The 18,349-nt window shown below is 40.7% G+C and overlaps 1 long non-coding RNA gene across 4 annotated transcripts in view; it reads right to left on the reverse strand.

Moving 5' to 3' along the window:
- Window positions 1–18,349, reverse strand: part of LOC149125136 (uncharacterized) — a 146,093-nt gene that overhangs the window by 117,558 nt on the left and 10,186 nt on the right. The window contains exon 2 of one of the 4 annotated variants that reach the window (XR_016212585.1): window positions 17,380–17,717. The exons of the other annotated variants lie outside the window; for them this stretch is intronic. This is a non-coding gene — a long non-coding RNA (uncharacterized LOC149125136). Of the gene's footprint in view, window positions 1–17,379; window positions 17,718–18,349 lie in introns of those variants that run through there. 4 annotated transcript variants of the gene reach the window in all.

Raw genomic sequence — 18,349 nt, forward strand, 5'->3', positions numbered from 1 at the left:
AAATAGTGAGAATTTGGGGGTACTGGTAATGTTTTGTTCTTAATTTGCATATTTTTAATGATTGTGATCAGAAAAACAAAAACTCATTTTTCTGTACACTTACATGCATTTCTTGATTTGTATACTGTATTTCAACAAAATGTTAAAAAATAAATAAAAGACATAATTAAATGAAAATACATCCTGGGTTCATGGATTAGAAGAATTAATATCATTAAAAGATTCATAATTATAAGGCCAGCGCTGTGATGTGGTATAGCAGATTAAGCTACTGCTTGCAACACTGGTATCCTAGATGGGCACTGGTTCGTGTTCCAGCTGCTCCACTTCCAACCCAGCTCCTGCTGATGACTTGGGAAAAGCAGCAGATGATGGCCCAAGTGCTTAGGCTCCTGCTACTCACGTGGAAGACATGGAAGAATCCTGGCTCCTGGCTTTGTCCTGACCCAGCCCTGGCTCTTGTGGCCACATCCGGGGAGTGAACCAGCTAATGGGAAGATCTTTCTCTCTGTCTCTCGCTTTCTCTCTCTCTCTGTAACTCTGCCTTTCCAATAAATAAATAAATCTTTCAAAAGTGTACATAATTCTTAAAGCAATCTAAAGTTCAATGTAATCACTAGCAAAATTCCAGTGACAGTTTTTTAAGTAGAAAAAAAGAATCCCAAAATTCATTTGGAACCACAGAAGCCCCTGAATTACCAAAGAAAATTTGGAGTAAGAGAAAAGCTAGAGGTATCATACTCCCTAATTTCAAAATATACTAGAATTCTGGTCAAAACAAGGTCATACTGAAAAGAAAAACAAGCATGTAGACCAAGAGAACAGAGAAGAAAGCCCAAAAGTGAACTCTAATGCATATAGTCTACTGATTTTTGACAAGGGTGCCAAAAATATACACTGGGGAAAGAATATTTTGTTCAATAAATGTTGTTGGAATCCTCATGCAAAAGAATGAAACTGGAGTCTTCTCATACACCATATTCAAAATTCATATCATAATCTGTAACTATAAAACTCCCAGAAGAAAACACAGAAAAAATGTTTCTATACATTGCACTGGACTATGCCTTCTTAGATTTAACACCAAAAGCACAGATAACAAAATAAAAGTAGGCAAATGTGATTACATCAACTAAAAAACATCTCTTTAGCAAAGGAAACCATTAACAAAATGAAAATGCAACGTATGAAATAGAATACAATATTTGTAGGTGATTTATCTGAAAAGGAATTAATATCCAAAATATGTGACCAACTCCTACAACTTAACATAAAAAAAGACCTGATTGGGGCTGGCACTGTGGCACAGTGGGTTAAAGCCCTGGCCTGAAGCGTTGGCATCCCTTATGGGCACTGGTTCTAGTCTGGGCTGTTCCTCTTCCTATCCAGCTCTCTGCTATGGCCTGGGAAAGCAGAAGATGGTCCAAGTCCTTGGGCCCCTGCACCCACGTGGGAGACCCAAGAAACTCCTGGCTCCTGACTTCGGATTGGCGCAGCTCCAGCTATTTCGGCCATCTGGGGAGTGAACCAGCAATCAAAGACCTCTCTCTCTGTCTCTACCTCTCTCTGTAACTCTTTCAAATAAATAAAATAAATCTTTTTTTTAAATACCTGATTAAAAACTAGCCAAAGGAGTTGAATAGGCATTTCTCCAAAGAAGACATGTAACTGCCCAACAGATATATTAAAAAAGATGCTCAACATCATTAATTATTAGAAAATGCAAATCAAAACTACAATGAGCTATCACCCCATACCTGTTAGGATGACTCTGTGTGTGTGTGTGTGTACAAAGTATATATTTTTAACATATACATACATATATATAAATGTATATTAAGGTCAAGTGTTGGTGATTATGTGGAGAAAAATTAACTCTTATACAGTTCATGAGAATGTGAATTGCTGTAGCCACTACTGAATTCAATATAGATGTTCATCAGTGAATTAAAAATTGAATTGCCATTTGATCCAACAATCTCACTTCTTAGTACATATCCAGAGAAATTTGGAACCTAAAGAGATATCTGCACTCCCAAGTTTATTGCAGCCTCAGTGACAAAAGCCAATTATTCAGACAATGTTTGTTGGCAGACGAGTGGACAGAGAAATACAGTCTATACATACAATGGAATACAACACACCCTTAAGAAAAAGGAAACCCCACAAAGTCTGTCCCCTCTTCTGCAATTACAGAGACACCTGCTTGCAGCAAGTATGTGCTGTCTGTGTGATTCCTCACGTAGCCCAGTCTCTTCTGCTTCTTAGGACCATAGCTGCAGGGTAATTCCATCCACAGAGGTCACACAATCTCCACCCCTGTGGTCGAAAAGAATGCTCAGAACTCAGGAATGGCCCTCTGCTTCAGGAGAATCTGCCATTGGACTCTCCCACTGTGAACATGAGGGTGCTTCAGAAAGCTTGCAGAAAATAAAAGGTAAATAGATAAATAAATAAAAAAAGGTAAATTTGGGGCTGGCGCTGTGGCACAGTAGGTTAGTCCTCCACCTGCAGCATCAGCACCCATATGTGGGTGCCAGTTCTAGTCCTGGCTGCTCCTTTTCCAATCCAGCTCTCTGCTATGGCCTGGGAAAGCAGTAGAAAATGGCCCAAGCTCTTGGGCCCCTGCACCCACATGGGGAACCCAGAGGAAGCTCCTGGCTCCTGACTTCGGATCAGCCCAGCTCTGGCCATTGTGGTCATTTGGGGAGTAAATCAGCAGATGGACAGCCTTTCTCTCTGTCTCTCCCTCTCACTGTCTGTAACTCTACCTCTCAAATAAATAAATGGAACTTTTTTTTAAAAAGGAAAATTTATTCTGATTCCAAAAAAAGTTTTGAAATCCATGAGTTCTTTTTCATAATATGCATTTTTCATGAACTTGTATTCTCTTAATTTTTTCTTAATGACACTTTTTTTTCAAAAAGGTGACTACTCAATCTTGGAGCCCTTATATATAACTTAAGATGAAACTTGTGCCCAGTTTTCACTATAAATGGACTTTTTTTTTTTTGACAGGCAGAGTGGACAGTGAGAGAGAGACAGAGAGAGAAAGGTCTTCCTTTTGCCGTTGGTTCACCCTCCAATGGCCGCCGCTGCAGCCGGCGCACCGCGCTGATCCGATGGCAGGAGCCAGGATCCAGGTGCTTTTTCCTGGTCTCCCATGGGGTGCAGGGCCCAAGCACCTGGGCCATCCTCCACTGCACTCCCTGGCCATAGCAGAGAGCTGGCCTGGAAGAGGGGCAACCGGGACAGAATCCGGCGCCCCGACCGGGACTAGAACCCGGTGTGCCGGCGCCGCAAGGTGGAGGATTAGCCTATTGAGCCACAGCGCCGGCCTATAAATGGACTTTTAACATGCTTGGGTATTTAATAGTTTTCAGTGATTTGTAGGAGGCAAAAGCATGAATGGTGACTTATGCAACCATGTGTTTATGTGGGAAACTCTTGTTCATACATAATAGGGAACATCCTACATGAGGGATTTTCAAATACCATGAAAATATGCATTATGAAATTCCATGCTTAGATTTTTTAAAATGTTTGCAACAAAATAAATTCATCTTTTAATTCCAATTTCCACTAATTTTTTGAATTACCCCCTTAAGCAATTATAGGGGAAAATCTTGAATAGTAATTTCTTTGTCTATTAGATATCAAATAAGTGATACATATAATAAGAGTAATATCAAGAATGATCCTAAGGAAAGCCTTGTATAAGAGACAACATTTCATATGGGTGTTGGTTAAAAGGCAAAATAGAAGGCAAGGAGCTGGAGGCTGAAAGAGTGACTCTGGGACAGACAGTGGAGTTCTAATGCTAGCTTTGCTGAGCTGTTGGTACATAAAACTGACTAGACAAGGATGCTATTAAATGAAGCAGTTTCTGATACTCTTAGAAATATTTAAATATGAAAGGGATTTGCTAATCCTGAAAAATTCAACAGTGAAAAACCTGGGTTGGGAACTTGTTTTTAAGAAGCAGAACCTTCAAAACATTAACACCTACATCAGCTTCTACATTGCCCACGCCTGAGATGTCTGCTCACTCTTGTTCACTCTGCAAGTCTCTTACCACAGCAAGGAAACACCATTAAATAGCAAACAGAAGAAACTCTGACTTTAGCATAGACTGATTTTGTATCTGTTTCCTTCCAGACTGAAAGCTCTATGAAGGCAGGAACATCAGTTGTTTTCATTCAATATTTGTTTTTAAGCACGTACCACAGTACCTGGCAATGGTAGGAGCTCAATAAATAAATGCTGGACTCATCCTTTATCAATTCCGTATGTGTAGCTTCCAGATGCTTTGTCATACCGTTGTAGCCTTTGCACCCCTTGTTAAAATATAGACTAATTTGAAAGTTATTAATTTTGAATTCAAATATCAAAACTTTGTCACCTCTTGAATAATTGGAGTAACACAGAATCACAAAGTCACAGGAGGGAAATCACAGCTCCACATAGTTTGAAAACTCTCTGCACACATTTCTTTTTTTTAACTTCAAAATAAAGGTTTTGTTAACCTTGGGAAAGCAGTGCAGCTGAACAGATGCACTTTGGAAAAACAAAATTTGATCAATATTGGCCAGAGAACAAAGGGACTCAGACCTGAATGATTTCCACATTTGGCTATTGCGTATCAATCACCAGTGACAGCAGGGACTGCTCTGCTGCAGCAGAGAAGAGCTACACTGATTTCCGTTAGACATGCTTCCTCTAAAATAGATTAATTCTTAGTCATCAGAATCTCATTTGGGCTCAAGCTTAGCAGGCTAATTTTCAGCCTATGGGAATAAAGTCACGGTAATTTTCCGATCATTTAGTGGAAAAGAAACCAGCAAAGATAAAAGAAAAACACTATACCAAAAGGCTACCAGTGTCAAATCTTTGCTGCTCATTGGCTGATTAAATATCATTTGGTGGGGTTTACGTTTACAAGGTCTAATTTCCTTAATAATGGAGAGTTCTCAGAGAGCATTGTTTACTATTTAGAAAAATGTCACTAGAACAAGGCTAATTAAACCTTTACTTCTCATCACAGTCTAGCTCTGGTTGCTATAGTTCCCTGTGATTTGAAACAATGGTCTTGAGTGAGAGTATTTACTACCAAGGAAATACAGGGTACTCTGAAACTATTATTGGAAAATAATCTTCCAGTATCATAGTTGTTACTTGTGTCTTTTATATGCTTTATTTCTTATACCGAGGGGGTCCCCTACTTCACAACCAACTTGACTCAAATGTGCATGTTTATTAAATGGATACATGCTTTCCAGAAGCATTTTGCCAAGCACTGAACACAGAATAATGAACAGACTCTGGTCCTTGCCTTCAAGATTGTCCGGCACACTAGGGAGACGCTGATAAGTGCTATAAAAAGGAGGTAAGTGCGGGGTGCTATGGAAACCCCATGTCTAAGGAAATTGGAGGCGCCTTCCCAGCAGGTCGCCAACCAGCTGAGTCGTGAAGCCGAAGTAGTTGATAGGATTATGAACTTCCAGTCAAAGCAGGCAGAACATAGTTCTCTCTTAGAACTTTACTATAAGGATTTTTCTCAATAAACTTTAAATCTAGCTTTATACCAGAGAAGTTACAAGGATAATTCAGAGAGTTCCCAAATTTCCCTAAAGTTAAGGTCTTGCATGGTCTCAGTAGAATCATCTAAAAGTAAACAGTTAACATTTACTCCTAAATAAACAACAGACATTTGCTTTTCACTATTTTTTCCCACTGCTTTTCTATCATGGATTCTAACTTAGGAGGCTTCATTGCATTTAGTCATTATTTATTCCTAGACTCCTAGAATCTATGACAGTTTCCCAGTTTTTCCTTGACTTATTTTTCATGACCCCAGTGGTCTTAGAGAGCACTGGGCCAGTAGGGTCTCCATCTTTTACCAGAGATTGGGTAATTTATAAACCACAAGTTTATGCTTCGCGCTTCCTGAGACTGGGAAGTCGTGAAGTTCAAGGCACCAGCAGATGAGTGTGTGGTGGGATCTTGCTGTTTCCTAGATTGCTCAGTCTAGTTGCATTCTCACCTGGAGGAGGGGCCAACATGCTCCCTCAGACCTCTCCTAAAGGGCACGAGACTCATACATGAGGGCTCTGTTCTCCTGACCTAAGCACCTCTTAAAGCCCCATGTTTTATCACCACCATGTTAGAAATCAGCTTTCCATCATGTGAACTTTTGGAGAAGACAAATCATAGCAAGTAGTTTGTAAAACAGTGTTCAATTTTGATTTCTCTGATGTTTTCTCATGATTAAACATGAATAAGTTGAAATTAAGGGTTTGGGAGAAGGTCATCACAGAAGTATCTTTCTCACTGCATCAAATCACAGGTCCCTGATAGCAACATGACATATTGCTACTGAAGGTCACCTTGTTCACTTGGTTCCACTAGTGTCTCACAAGTACAGTAAAGTTCTTTTTTCCCTTGTCATGTGCTATCCTTTGGAAAAGCATCAGTAAGCACAGGCCTACTCATGGGAAAAGGAATTAAACTCTACCTCCTGCATGGGAGTATACCTACACAGATTACTTGGAATTGTTCTGTAAGGAAGATTTATTCCTCCTCCCATTTTTAAATTTATTCAATAGTTTATTTTTATCTCTTTGGACTTGTGTATATTTATTTCAGACTTTGAGTTTGGGGCCAGCATTGTAATGTGGTATCTTAAGCTGCCATCTGCATCACTGGCATACCACATGAGGCTGCTCTACTTCCAATCTAGTCCCCTGCTAATGGACCTGTGAAAGCATCTGAAGATGGCCCAAATACCTGGGTCCCTGACACCCATTTGGGAGACTTGAACAGAGTTCTAGGCTCTTGGCTTTGACCTGGTCCAGCCCTGGCCATTGTGATCATTTGAGGAGTAAACCAGTGAATGGGAGATTCATTCATTCTCTCTCTCTCTCTCTCTCTCTCTCACACACACACACATTGCCTTTCAAATAAATAAATAAATTACTCTTTAAAGTATTCTGAGTTACTATTCAATACTATACTATTTATCCTGTCGCTCAGATTGTTTCAGCTTTGGCCGATAGGAGCTCTTTTATTACTACTTCATGATCACTCTGACATGTCCCATATTTTCATTCTTCCAGTAATACCTTCATTTGTGGCACTACAAGATATATCCCAAGATATCTTACATCATTCATGTGCCAGCGCTAGAATCACCCATTTCCTCCAAGGAGTCTTGACTCCAGTTGTTGAAGAAAAGTATCTAGAAAACAAGCTTTTAGCACTGACTGTAGATTTTTTATAGTGTGTTTACATACTGAGATAAACCCAAGGATGAGAAATGGAGAAGAAATGACAAGAAAAAATGGAAGATATAAAGCAATTGGTCATCTCAACAGACAGAATATGAATAGTAAACCAGTAGTGGTGGACATATAGAAGCAAGCCAACTAGTTCCGCAGAAAACCTTGGAATTTAAGGTACTAGCTATCTTGAAAGTGAGGTGTGGGAGAGCAGAAAAGAGAACAGGTCAGCATCTATATAAAGGAGTTAGGTCTGTAGTACCCAGACAATTGTTCTCTTCACATTACACAAGATGGGGACGTTTTTACTCCAGAGAAATTCAAGCAGAATGATGCTGGAGTTGGAAACAGTAGGCTCAGGTGAGGGTGTGGATATTTGATTGAAAAGAAAGAAGTTATACAAATGCTATATAGGAAATAATGGAGCAGCTCAGTTTATTCCCTGCATTTGCCTCTGAGAGCACTTTCAGCCACCTTAAGGAGGCCTCTGCATAAATTGGATAGACCAAGAAGAAAGTCCTACAGGCAGTGATAGTTGGAATCCTACTATAAACAGCTCAACCAGTCTACATCACAGAGGAGTCCACAGCAAATAGCACCAACAAACGCTCGCAGAATGGCAGCTGTATTGCCTTTAGGAAAGTCAGTAATTCATATTCCCTTCCTTTCCTCCCAATGCTAACCAAAATCTTGATTTTGAAGGCTTCTTTACCTCTATACATATATACACATTTCCCTGAGATTATAATTTATTTTTACATAAACCGATTTACACTGCATATGTTATTTGTAACTTGACTTTTTCCTTTAATGCACTATTTAAGAGATGTATTCATTTTGATGCATGTACTTATACTTTGTGTGCATGTATCGATATATTTACCTATTTTAATATGGGTAGATATTTATTTTATTTCCAATTTGGGATTATTATAAATAATACTGATATGAGCACTCCCCTGTATATGTCCTGGTACACATGAGCACAGATTTCCCTTGCATATGTTACTAAGAGTAGAGTTCCCTTTGGAATCATAGGTTTGGTACAACTGCAATTAAAAAGTCACAGCAAGTTTTTTTTTTTTTTTTTTTTTGTTTTTCAGAAACTGGCATGTTTGTCCTAAAGTATATGGTACAGGACTGAGCATACTAAATAGTTTTTAAAAGAAGACAGTTGGAGAGGTTATACTATATGATTTTGAAGCTTAGTATAAAGCTACAGGAATCAAGGTAGTGTGTTATTTGTGTCAACACGGACAAATACATGAATGGAACAGAATAGAAAGCCCACACATATATTGTCCTCTGACGCCAGTAAGAGTGTAAGGGATTCTGTGCAGGAAGGGCAGTCTATTTCACATGTCATCCTGGAATAATGGGTTATCTATATGCAAAATAGTGAATCTTAACAGTTATTTCACATCATATGTGTACTTTATCTTGAAATTGAGAACAGAAATAGATGAGAGTTAAATTATAAAACTCCTAAAATCCTAGTGACATTGTGTTTGGTGAAGATTTCTACTTTTTAAATCTTCCAATTTAAAAAATAAATTGTAGATGACATACATACATCATGATGTTATGTGATATATTTAGAAGGTAAAAAGTTACTATGCTGAGGCCAATTAGCATATTCATGCTACATAGTTATACATCTTTGTATTTTGTGGCAAGGCCATCTTACATGACTGCTCTTTTATAGCCTTTTTATTTATTTATTTAAAGGTCTTCCTTCCGTTGGTTCACCCCCCAAATGGCTGATATGGCCTGTGCGCTGCACCGATCCGAAGCCAGGAGCCAGGTGCTTCCTCCTGGTCTCCCATGCGGGTGCAGGGCCCAAGCACTTGGGCCATCCTACACTGCACTCCTGGGCACAGCAGAGAGCTGGACTGGAAGAGGGGCAACCGGGACAGAATCCGGTGCCCCGACCGGGACTAGAACCCGGTGTGCCGGCGCCGCAAGGCGGAGGATTAGCCTAGTGAGCCGCGGCGCCGGCCCGCCTATAGACCTTTCTATGTCTTTCTTGGAGAAATGTTATTTTTCATTATTGATTAAAGGCAGTTTGCAAATAAATATTTTTTCCAACCTATAGCCTGCCATCTTGTTTATTGTTTCCTTTGCTGTGCAGAAAGTCTTTAGTTTAATGTAGTCTCGTTCATTTATTTTTGCTCTTGTGGCATAAGCTTTCTGTGTGATATCTAAAAAATCCTTGCCAAACATGGAAAGCCAAGACACTCTGGCAAAAAAAAAAAACCCTAAATGAAAGATCTCTGTGAGTGAGATCCCAGTGGAAAGAACAGGTCTTCAAAGAAGGAGGTACCTTTCTCTGAAGGGAGGAGAGAACCTCCACTTTGAATATGACCTTGTCTAAACAAGATAAGAGTCGGTGAACTCAAAAGGCTTCCATAGCCTTGGAAACTCATGACTGGAGCATAGGGAGATTACTGATGCCATAGACAGGAGTGTCAATTGGTAAAGTCAACAACAGGAGTCACTGTGCACTTACTCCTCATGTAGGATCTCTGTCCTTAATGTGCTGTACATTGAGACTTAATGCTATAATGAGTACTCAAACAGTATATTTTGCTTTGTGTTTCTATGGGGGTACAAACTGTTGAAATCTTTACTTAATGCATACTAAACTGACCTTCTGTAAAAAAAAAAAAAGAAGAAGAAATTATCAATTCCCAACTTGACTCTCACTGGGATTAAACATGACAATAGGTCTGATCTGATTTCATCATCATTTAAAAAATCATCTATTATTTTTCACTTTATGTTTGTGTGGGAGCAAACTGTTGAAATCTTTACTTAATGTATGCTAAACTGATCTTCTGTATATAAAGAGAATCGAAAATGAATCCTCATGTGAATGGAAGGGGAGAGGGAGTGGGAAATAGAAGGGATGTGGGTGGGAGAGACGATATGGGGGGGAAGCCATTGTAATCCATAAGCCGTACTTTGGAAATCTATATTCATTAAATAAAAGTTAAAAAAAAAATCCTTGCCAAAGCAATGTCCAAGAGTTTGACATGTTCTCTTCTAGAAGTCTTTTAAAAAAAAAAAAAAAACTTATTTATTTGAAAGGCAGTGTTACAGAGAGGCAGAGGCAGAGAGAGAGAGAGGTCTTCCATCTGCTGGTTCACTCCCCAAGTGGCTGCAACAGCTGGAGCTGAGCTGATTGGAAGCCAGGAACCAGGAGCTTCTTCAGTTTTCCCACATGAGTGCAGGGGCCCACGGACTTGAGCCATCTTCTACTACTTTCCCAGGCCATAGCAGAGAGCTGGATTGGAAGTAGAGCAGCCAGGACTTGTACTGGCGCCCATATGAGACGTGCCGGCTTTTCCTGCTACACCACAGCACCGGCCCCTAGAAGTCTTATAGTTTCTCTTATTTAGATATTTTATCCAACTCCTACCAGTGAGTTTCACATGTATTCTTGATACTTGTGAAATGTATTCATGATGCATACTTTCACATAGATTCATGATATTACTTATCCTTTTCCTTCTGCTTGAAGAACTCCCTTTTAAACACTCCTGGGAAGGCAGACCTGGTGGTAATGAGTTCACTCAGCTTTGCTTCTCTGTGTAAGAGCTTATTCCTCCTTCATTTAGGATGGACAGCTTTCTTGGATATAGGATTCTTAGATGATTATTTTTAGATTTGTATTTACTTTCATCTTGTTTGAAAGGGAGAGAGAGAAAAAGATCTTCCATCTGCTGTTTACTCCCCAAATGCCTACAATATCCAGGGTTGGGCCAGGCTAATGTCAGGAGCCTGGAAGTCAGTCACCCACTCCCATGTGGGTGGCAGAGACCCAAGTACTTGAGCCAATATCTGCTGCCTTTCCCTAATGTGCATTAACAAGAAGCTGTATTGGAAGAGTGATCACCAGGGGCTGGCGCTGTGGCATAGCAGGTAAAGCCGCCACCTGCAGTGCCGGCATCCCAGATGGGTGCCGATTCAAGTCCCAGCTGCTCCACTTCCAATCCAGCTCTCTGCTCTGGCCTGGGAAAACAGTGGAAGATTGCCCAAGTCCTTGGGCCCCTGCACCCACGTGGGAGACCTGGAAGAAACTCCTGGCTCCTGGCTTCAGATGGGCACAGCTCCAGCCGTTGCGCCAATTGAGGTTTCATCAGCAGGTGAAAGACCTCTCTCTCCGCCTCTCTCTTTCTCTCTCTCTCTCTCTCTCTCTCTCTCTCTCTCTGTGTGTGTGTGTGTGTGTAACTCTTTCACATAAATAAATAAATCTTTGAAAAAAAAATAAGAGTAATCACAAGAACTCAAGCATTCCCATACAGAATGCAAGTGTCCCCAGTGGTAATTTAACCACTGCACCAAATGCCTCCTCCAAGGAAGTTTCCTTTCTTTCAGCATTCTGTTATAACATTCCACTCTCTCTCAACCTGTACCATGTCTGCTAAGAAATACACTGGAGTATAATGGAGGTTCCCTTATGTGCGACTCGATACTTTTACTGCTTTTAAAGTTCTCTTTGTCTTTGACTTTTGACAATTTGATTATAATTTCCCCCAGAAAGGCACTCTGTGGGTTGTATCTATTTGGAGAATTCTGAGCTTCATTGATAGAGATGGTCATCATGTCTCTATCAAGACGTGAGATATGTCCAGCAATGATTTAACTGAATAAGCTCTCTGTCCCTTTCCCTATCTCTCCATCCTAGATTTCCATGATGCAACTGTTTGTTCATGTGATGATGCCCCTATTTGTCTCATAGGCTCTATCCACTCTTTATCATACTGTGTATTCCTCTGACTGAATCAATTCAAAAGCTCTCTTCAGATATACATATGGTTCTCCTTGATATAGTCTTTCATTGAGGCTCTCAGTTGTGTTTTTTAATTGATTGAATTATTCAACTGCAAGATTTCTGTTTGCTCCTTTTGTTTAATTTCTCAGTCACATCATGAACTGTCTTCTTGATCTCATCTCATGTAATCGTGTTGTTAAATATTTTATTTATTTGTGTGTGCGTGTGTAAGAGAGGAAGGAGAGAGAGAGAGAGAGAGAGAGAGAGAGAGAGAGAGAGAGATCCTATTTACTGATTCACTCCCTAAATACCCATAAGAGCCAGGGCTGGGCCAAGCCACAGTCAGAAATCAGGCACCGGGAATTCAATCTGAGTTTCTCATTTGTGTGGCAGGGATGCTATTACTTGAGATATCACCCATTATCTCCCAGGGTACACATCAGCAAGAAGCAGGAATTGGGAGCTGAGCCAATTCCTAGGCACTGCAATATAGGATGTGGCTGTCCCAAGTGATGTCTTAGCCTGTATGCCAACCATCCACCCCTGCTGAATTGTTTCTATATTATTTTGTATTTCACTGAGTTTCTTTAAGACAGTTGTTTTGAATTTCTAGTTACTGGAGAATGATTGTGTTCCTTTGATGGTATCATGTTCCCTGGGGTTGAGAGCTTCAGTTACGACTACTCTCTGAAGAAGCTGGGTGCCTCAGCAGCTCAAACTGTAGTGGGTAGTTTTAAGCATGCAGAGTGCTGAAGCTCTTTGACCTGGAGGGTGGGGTGGCAGAGCTCAGCCAGGGTTCAGGTTCTTTGAAATGTGAAGATCACATATGCTCAGTTCCAGAAGACCTGGCCACGTGGGTCAGCACAGCCTTTGCTTCCTTGAGGGTAGAGCACCACATCTGCTCTGGCAGAGGTGAAATGAATAGCACAGTGTGACAAAGTCTTGGAGAGCCCAGATTGCAGGTTGCAGACTTAACCTAGCCACATGTGAGGAAGGTGATGTATGTGGTGTCCCCAAGGCCTGAGGTCTTCAATGAAGCACAGGGCACAGCCTTGGTTGTGGTACTGGGGAAATGATTGCTCTAGCAGCCAGAGCTCTGTGCACACATTCAGCTGAGCCCCAAGGGGAGGGTCACCAGTGACCAGGACAAGGGGCATAGAGTGGCTCTGTAGTTCGTTGGTTTTTCCAGTAGGGCAAAGCATCTGCCCTGTTTGGAAATGGCCCCCTCTGAACAAACGTTGAACCATGGTGGCTCAGCATCAGGGATAGAGGGATGCAAAGGCTACTTGCCCCTGGGAAAAGTGGCTCTGATTTCCAGATAACACAAAGCTGTAGTAGCTCAGGCCACAAAGGGGTGGGCTCAGCATTGCCTCTTTGCCTATAGGGAGCTCACAAAGTGGACTCTGGGGCTCCCTCATCTCAACTAGAGCCTATGAGGTCTCTAATAGCAGGCATCTATGGTGGTAATGGGGCTTGTAGGGTTTCTCTTTTAATTATGCCCCCGCTGCAGAATTTCTTCCTGGTTCTGAGCAGAGCTCAAAAAAAGGGTAAGGGGGCCAGTGCTGTGGAGTAGTAAGTTAATCCTCAGCCTGCAGCATCGGCATCTCATATGGGTGCTGGTTCTAGTCCCAGCTGCCCCTCTTCCAATCTAGCTCTCTGCTATGGCCTGGGAAAGCAGCAGAAGATGGCCCAAGTGCTTCGGCCCCTCCACCCATGTGGGAGACCCAGAAGAAGCTCCTGGCTCCTGGCTTCAGATCAGCGCAGCTCCAGCTGTTGCAGGCAATTGGGGAGTGAACCAGCAGAAGGGAGACCTTTCTGTCTCTCCCTCTCACTGTCTGTAACTCTACCTCTCAAATAAATAAATAAAAAATCTTTAAAAAGGGGGGGGGCAGGGTGGCATAGACCAGGTCTTCCCTCTCTTCCATGTGTGGCATCGCAGGTCTCTATGCTCTGTAGGATTTCTGATGCCTCTTTCCTGTTTCTTCATTCTCTCCTTTAGGCTTCTGGTCAAAATGCAGCTGTTTATTCATTGTTTGGGTATGTTTTTGTTGGCGGGAAGAACACTCTAAGTGTCTACTCAGCCACTTTGCTGACACCATCTAAAGACTTTTTATATGCAACACAGAAAGTGCAAATTCTTAAAAAATTTAATTACTTGGCTTCACAATTTAAAACTTTGACTCTTCTAAAGATACTTTAAAAAATTGAAATGGCCAGCTGCCAACTTAGGAATGGAATTGCTAGGAAATTTTCCCAGGTATACACCCAGAAGACTATAGTACAAATGACCATCAAAACACATGCACAGGCATGCTCCTAGTAGCTTTATTCATAATAGTTTCAAACTACAAATACCCCAAATGCCTTTCCACAATGATAACAAAGCAAATTACCAACACACGTAACAACAGGAGTTACTCTCCCAAACATGTAGAAACAAAGAGGTCAGAGAGAAACAAGTACATACTATATGGTTCTACTTACTTGAAATTTCAAAACAGAAAAATCCTGGGGCTGGCATTGTGGCCCAGTGGGTTAAGGTGCCACATGTGACTACAGCACCCCATAGAAGAGCTCCAGTTCAAGTTCTGGCTGCTCATCTTCTGAAGTAGCTCCCTGCTAATCCACCGGGGAAAGCAGCAGAGGAGGTCCCAAGTGTTGGGACACTGCCACCCACTTGGGATACCTGGATGGAGTTCCAGTCTCCTGGCTTCTGCCTAGCCCTGGCTGTTGTGGCCATTTGAGGAGTGAACCAGTGGATACAGGATCTCTCACTCTGTCTCTCCCTCTCTCCGTCACTCTGCCTTTAAAATTTTTAAATTTTTAAAAAAGGACAGAAAAAAAATGGGTGATGTATGGTGATAAAAGTCAGACTAACTTTTGCTTGTGAGAGATAAAATAGATATTTACAGAGAAATATCCAAGGCCATATTTGTGGGTTCTAGACAGATCCTATATTTTGAGCTAAATGGTAGTTATATTTAAATTTTATTGAAGTAAATAAAGTTTAGCACACTCTATGATTCAATTTTAAAAGGACATTATGAAAATTTGAAATGTTACATATGGATTTCCTTACATGGGAAATATAAACTATTTTCAGTAAAAAGACTTTGTTCAAAATAAACAAAATTTCACAATCAGTCTGTGCCTTTGCCAGAAATCTCCAATAAGGGCCTCTTTATCAATTCACATTAAATCTTTGACCCCATAGATCGTGTCAATGCTATTAATCAGCCACGACAAGGGGATCTTGTAACAGCTGCTCACAAGATACAGAAAATGTACCTCTTCTTAGCTTTCTACAGGACTGATAAGATTAGAGTTGTGGTAGATTTTATTAGAGTTCCTCCTCAAGCCAGAATGATTATACTTCACTACCTCTAGGCTTGGCCTAATGATCTGCTTTTCGTGAGTGAAAAATGAGTAGAAGGGATGTGGACCACTTGTGCACAAAGCTATTATGTGGTTGTTTTGTTCTCTATTTTCTCTGCCATGACACTGGCAATGTCAAGATGAAGGGTGCTTTATCAGTCCAGGTTCTGGAGCAAAGATAGCCTGGCCTACAGCCACATTAGTGTAGCTTAGGAAATTAACATTTGTTGTTGAAATCCACTAAGATTTTGAGGGTGCTACCCAATTTGGCCCACACTGACTTTTATAGAAATTGGCACCTAGAAATGCTGTGTCACCAGAACAAAAAACTTCAAATAAGTGACACTGGTCCAGGGGCCACCCAGTGGGTGGTGAGGAAACTGTTAATGGGTTCTGGAAAAAAACAATCCTTATTATGTACTGGCAAAACATTTTATATAACTCTTCCTGCATTAACTTGGAAAACAATGTATTGAGTGAGCTTTGGATTTACGCATAGAGAATGGCAAACAAAGTTAATGACATATTTCACTTGCTGTATCTGACAAAGCATCAAAAGTCAGAAATGAATTTATTCTTTAAAAGAGTTAGCTAGCAATCAGAAATGAAAGGGAATGGAAGTTAAAAGAGGATCTGTTTCTACTCTCCAAAAATAGCAGGTAAAACTAAGAGGGCATTTGTTTCAAAAAATGCCAGTTAAACTCACCTCAATGCAAAGACTAAATCGATACATGGACATAATATCTTTTTTTAAATAGTTTTGAATCAAATAAGGTAGAACTTGTGAAATCCTTTTAGTTGAAGGAAATAGTACATGGATAAGAGACTAAGGGCATGAGTTACCCCCCACCTTGAAGTCATCTATAATTAAGTTTGCATAAAGAGCCCTGTACTGAAAAAAAAAAATGAGAATGAGGCTATAGGCACATGAATATGGTTAGGATAAAATACATTTTAAAAACCCAATTCCGAGACTATTGGCCTATTTGGGACAAACATGACTGATGGTTCTGGATTAAAATGACCTAAGACAGCCCCAATACTTCACATGCAGGAAGTGGACTGAGAAAGCTGCTTGAGCTGTGAGGAGACACATTCTCATTTAATCATGCCCCAGAGGAGAATTTCCTCCTGGTTCTGAGCAGAGCTCAACAAAGGGAGAGCGGGCAGAGACCAGGTCTTCTTCAATTCGGGCCAACAAGGATACTGGAGAAAGGCTTTCCAGAAGGTAGAGCCAAAAGCCATAGGACAAACAGACTAGGAATTTATTCTCAGGAATCCCAAGAGGGGCCTGATCAAGGAAGAGAACCTACCCTCAAGGCAGACGCTTCTTGAAGCCAATATGGAATGACTTGAGAACTGCACTGTGCCGCTCGTCAGTTCTGTTTCCGAAGAACAATCTTAAATATAGTTATCTTCTCTATGTTACATCACTGAATGCAGGGTGTACGGGTGCCTGGAAGTCATCGTTATTGTTCGCATGTCCTTGATGAAGAGAAACTACAATCACATCGGATCTAGTTAGGCCTGCTCTTTCATCCTGCTGTGACATTTGGAATTTTCTCCATCGGTGAAGCAGACGATTATAACTGGTGTGCCGAGGGAATAAATATTGTGCATAAAGGTGGGGACTTCATGCTAGATTTTATGTATTTTGTGTGTCGTTCTTCATTTGCTTGCTTTCCCTGAGGGAGCCCTCCCTCCTGGCCTCAAGCACACTCGCGTGACTTGCTTTGGATAATGAAATGTGAGCAGAACCTTTAACAGGTCTGTTTTCTCTCTCCATGAATGCAGCTGTGTGCAGAGGAGCAACTACACCAAGCTGGGTCTTGCAGCAAAGAAGGCATGCAGCACAGCTTCAGTCAACCTGTGATGGACTAGTTGCATAAGTCAGGAATGAACTTGGCTGTGATAAGCCCACACGTTTTTGAAGCCTTTGTCACCTCAATGTAATTTTGCTTGAGTTGAACAGTTTTTCTTTTCTACCCTATAGGCAGCTTTGCCAAACATATCAAACTTCTGAAAGATGTCCTTGAGCCTCGTTGGTGTGTTGCTTATATATTCCCTGTCACCTTCCTGCATTTCCATTCAAATGGATGCTTTAGATGTTGACTGGGAATATGAGTCACTCTATTGTGCTATGAGAAGTGTTACAAAGTAGCATTGGGGGAGTAATGTCTGCTTTCTCATGTTTTCATGACATCACCACATTAATATTATGTTGGAAACAGACTTGTGGAAGCCCAACTCATCAGGTTTTCCCATTGGCTGGAGATCAGTATGTATTCCTAAAGAATTGAACAATGGATAATTAAAAAAAAAAAAAACCTATATTAATAGATTAGAAAAACCACCAGCATAGTCCCATTGCTTACTTTGACATGGAAAACTGAAGTTACTTTTGTGATATCAGAAACATAAAAGGCCTGAATATCAGAGGGAAAGCCTCTACTGTGGAGCATTTCCCCAATTTGTTTGGTTTCTAAACTACCAGTAAAAGAATCCATTTATCATCACAGTCCAGTAGCCAATTGTTGAGCTTATTGGCTTGTTTTAGTAGGACCTCAAGTATAACACAGCTTTAAAAAAGTGTAATCCAGAACATTTATTCAAAAAAGGAACTACAATAACAACCCTGAATCTGGGAAAATGGGGAGCTGAACTGAAGTAATGAAAAATCTATTGTATAGAGTATTTTAATGTTATAATTTGTAGTTTTCTGATAGTAGTATGAAAAGGAATTATTTGAGTATCTCCAACATGGCCTAATTGCTTCATAGCATTTTGCAACCTCCTCCACACAACACAACACAACAAATATAACAAATAAATAACTGCCTTTTCAGGTGAGTGTTCCAAAAGCTCATCGAGGGAGACATGGAAACCACGTAGGGCATAAAAACCTGGGATGGCAACATAA

Source organism: Oryctolagus cuniculus, chromosome 8 (genome assembly GCF_051225735.1).
Source record: "Oryctolagus cuniculus isolate XC-2025 breed Fujian yellow rabbit chromosome 8, ASM5122573v1, whole genome shotgun sequence".
Lineage (NCBI taxonomy): Eukaryota > Metazoa > Chordata > Mammalia > Lagomorpha > Leporidae > Oryctolagus > Oryctolagus cuniculus.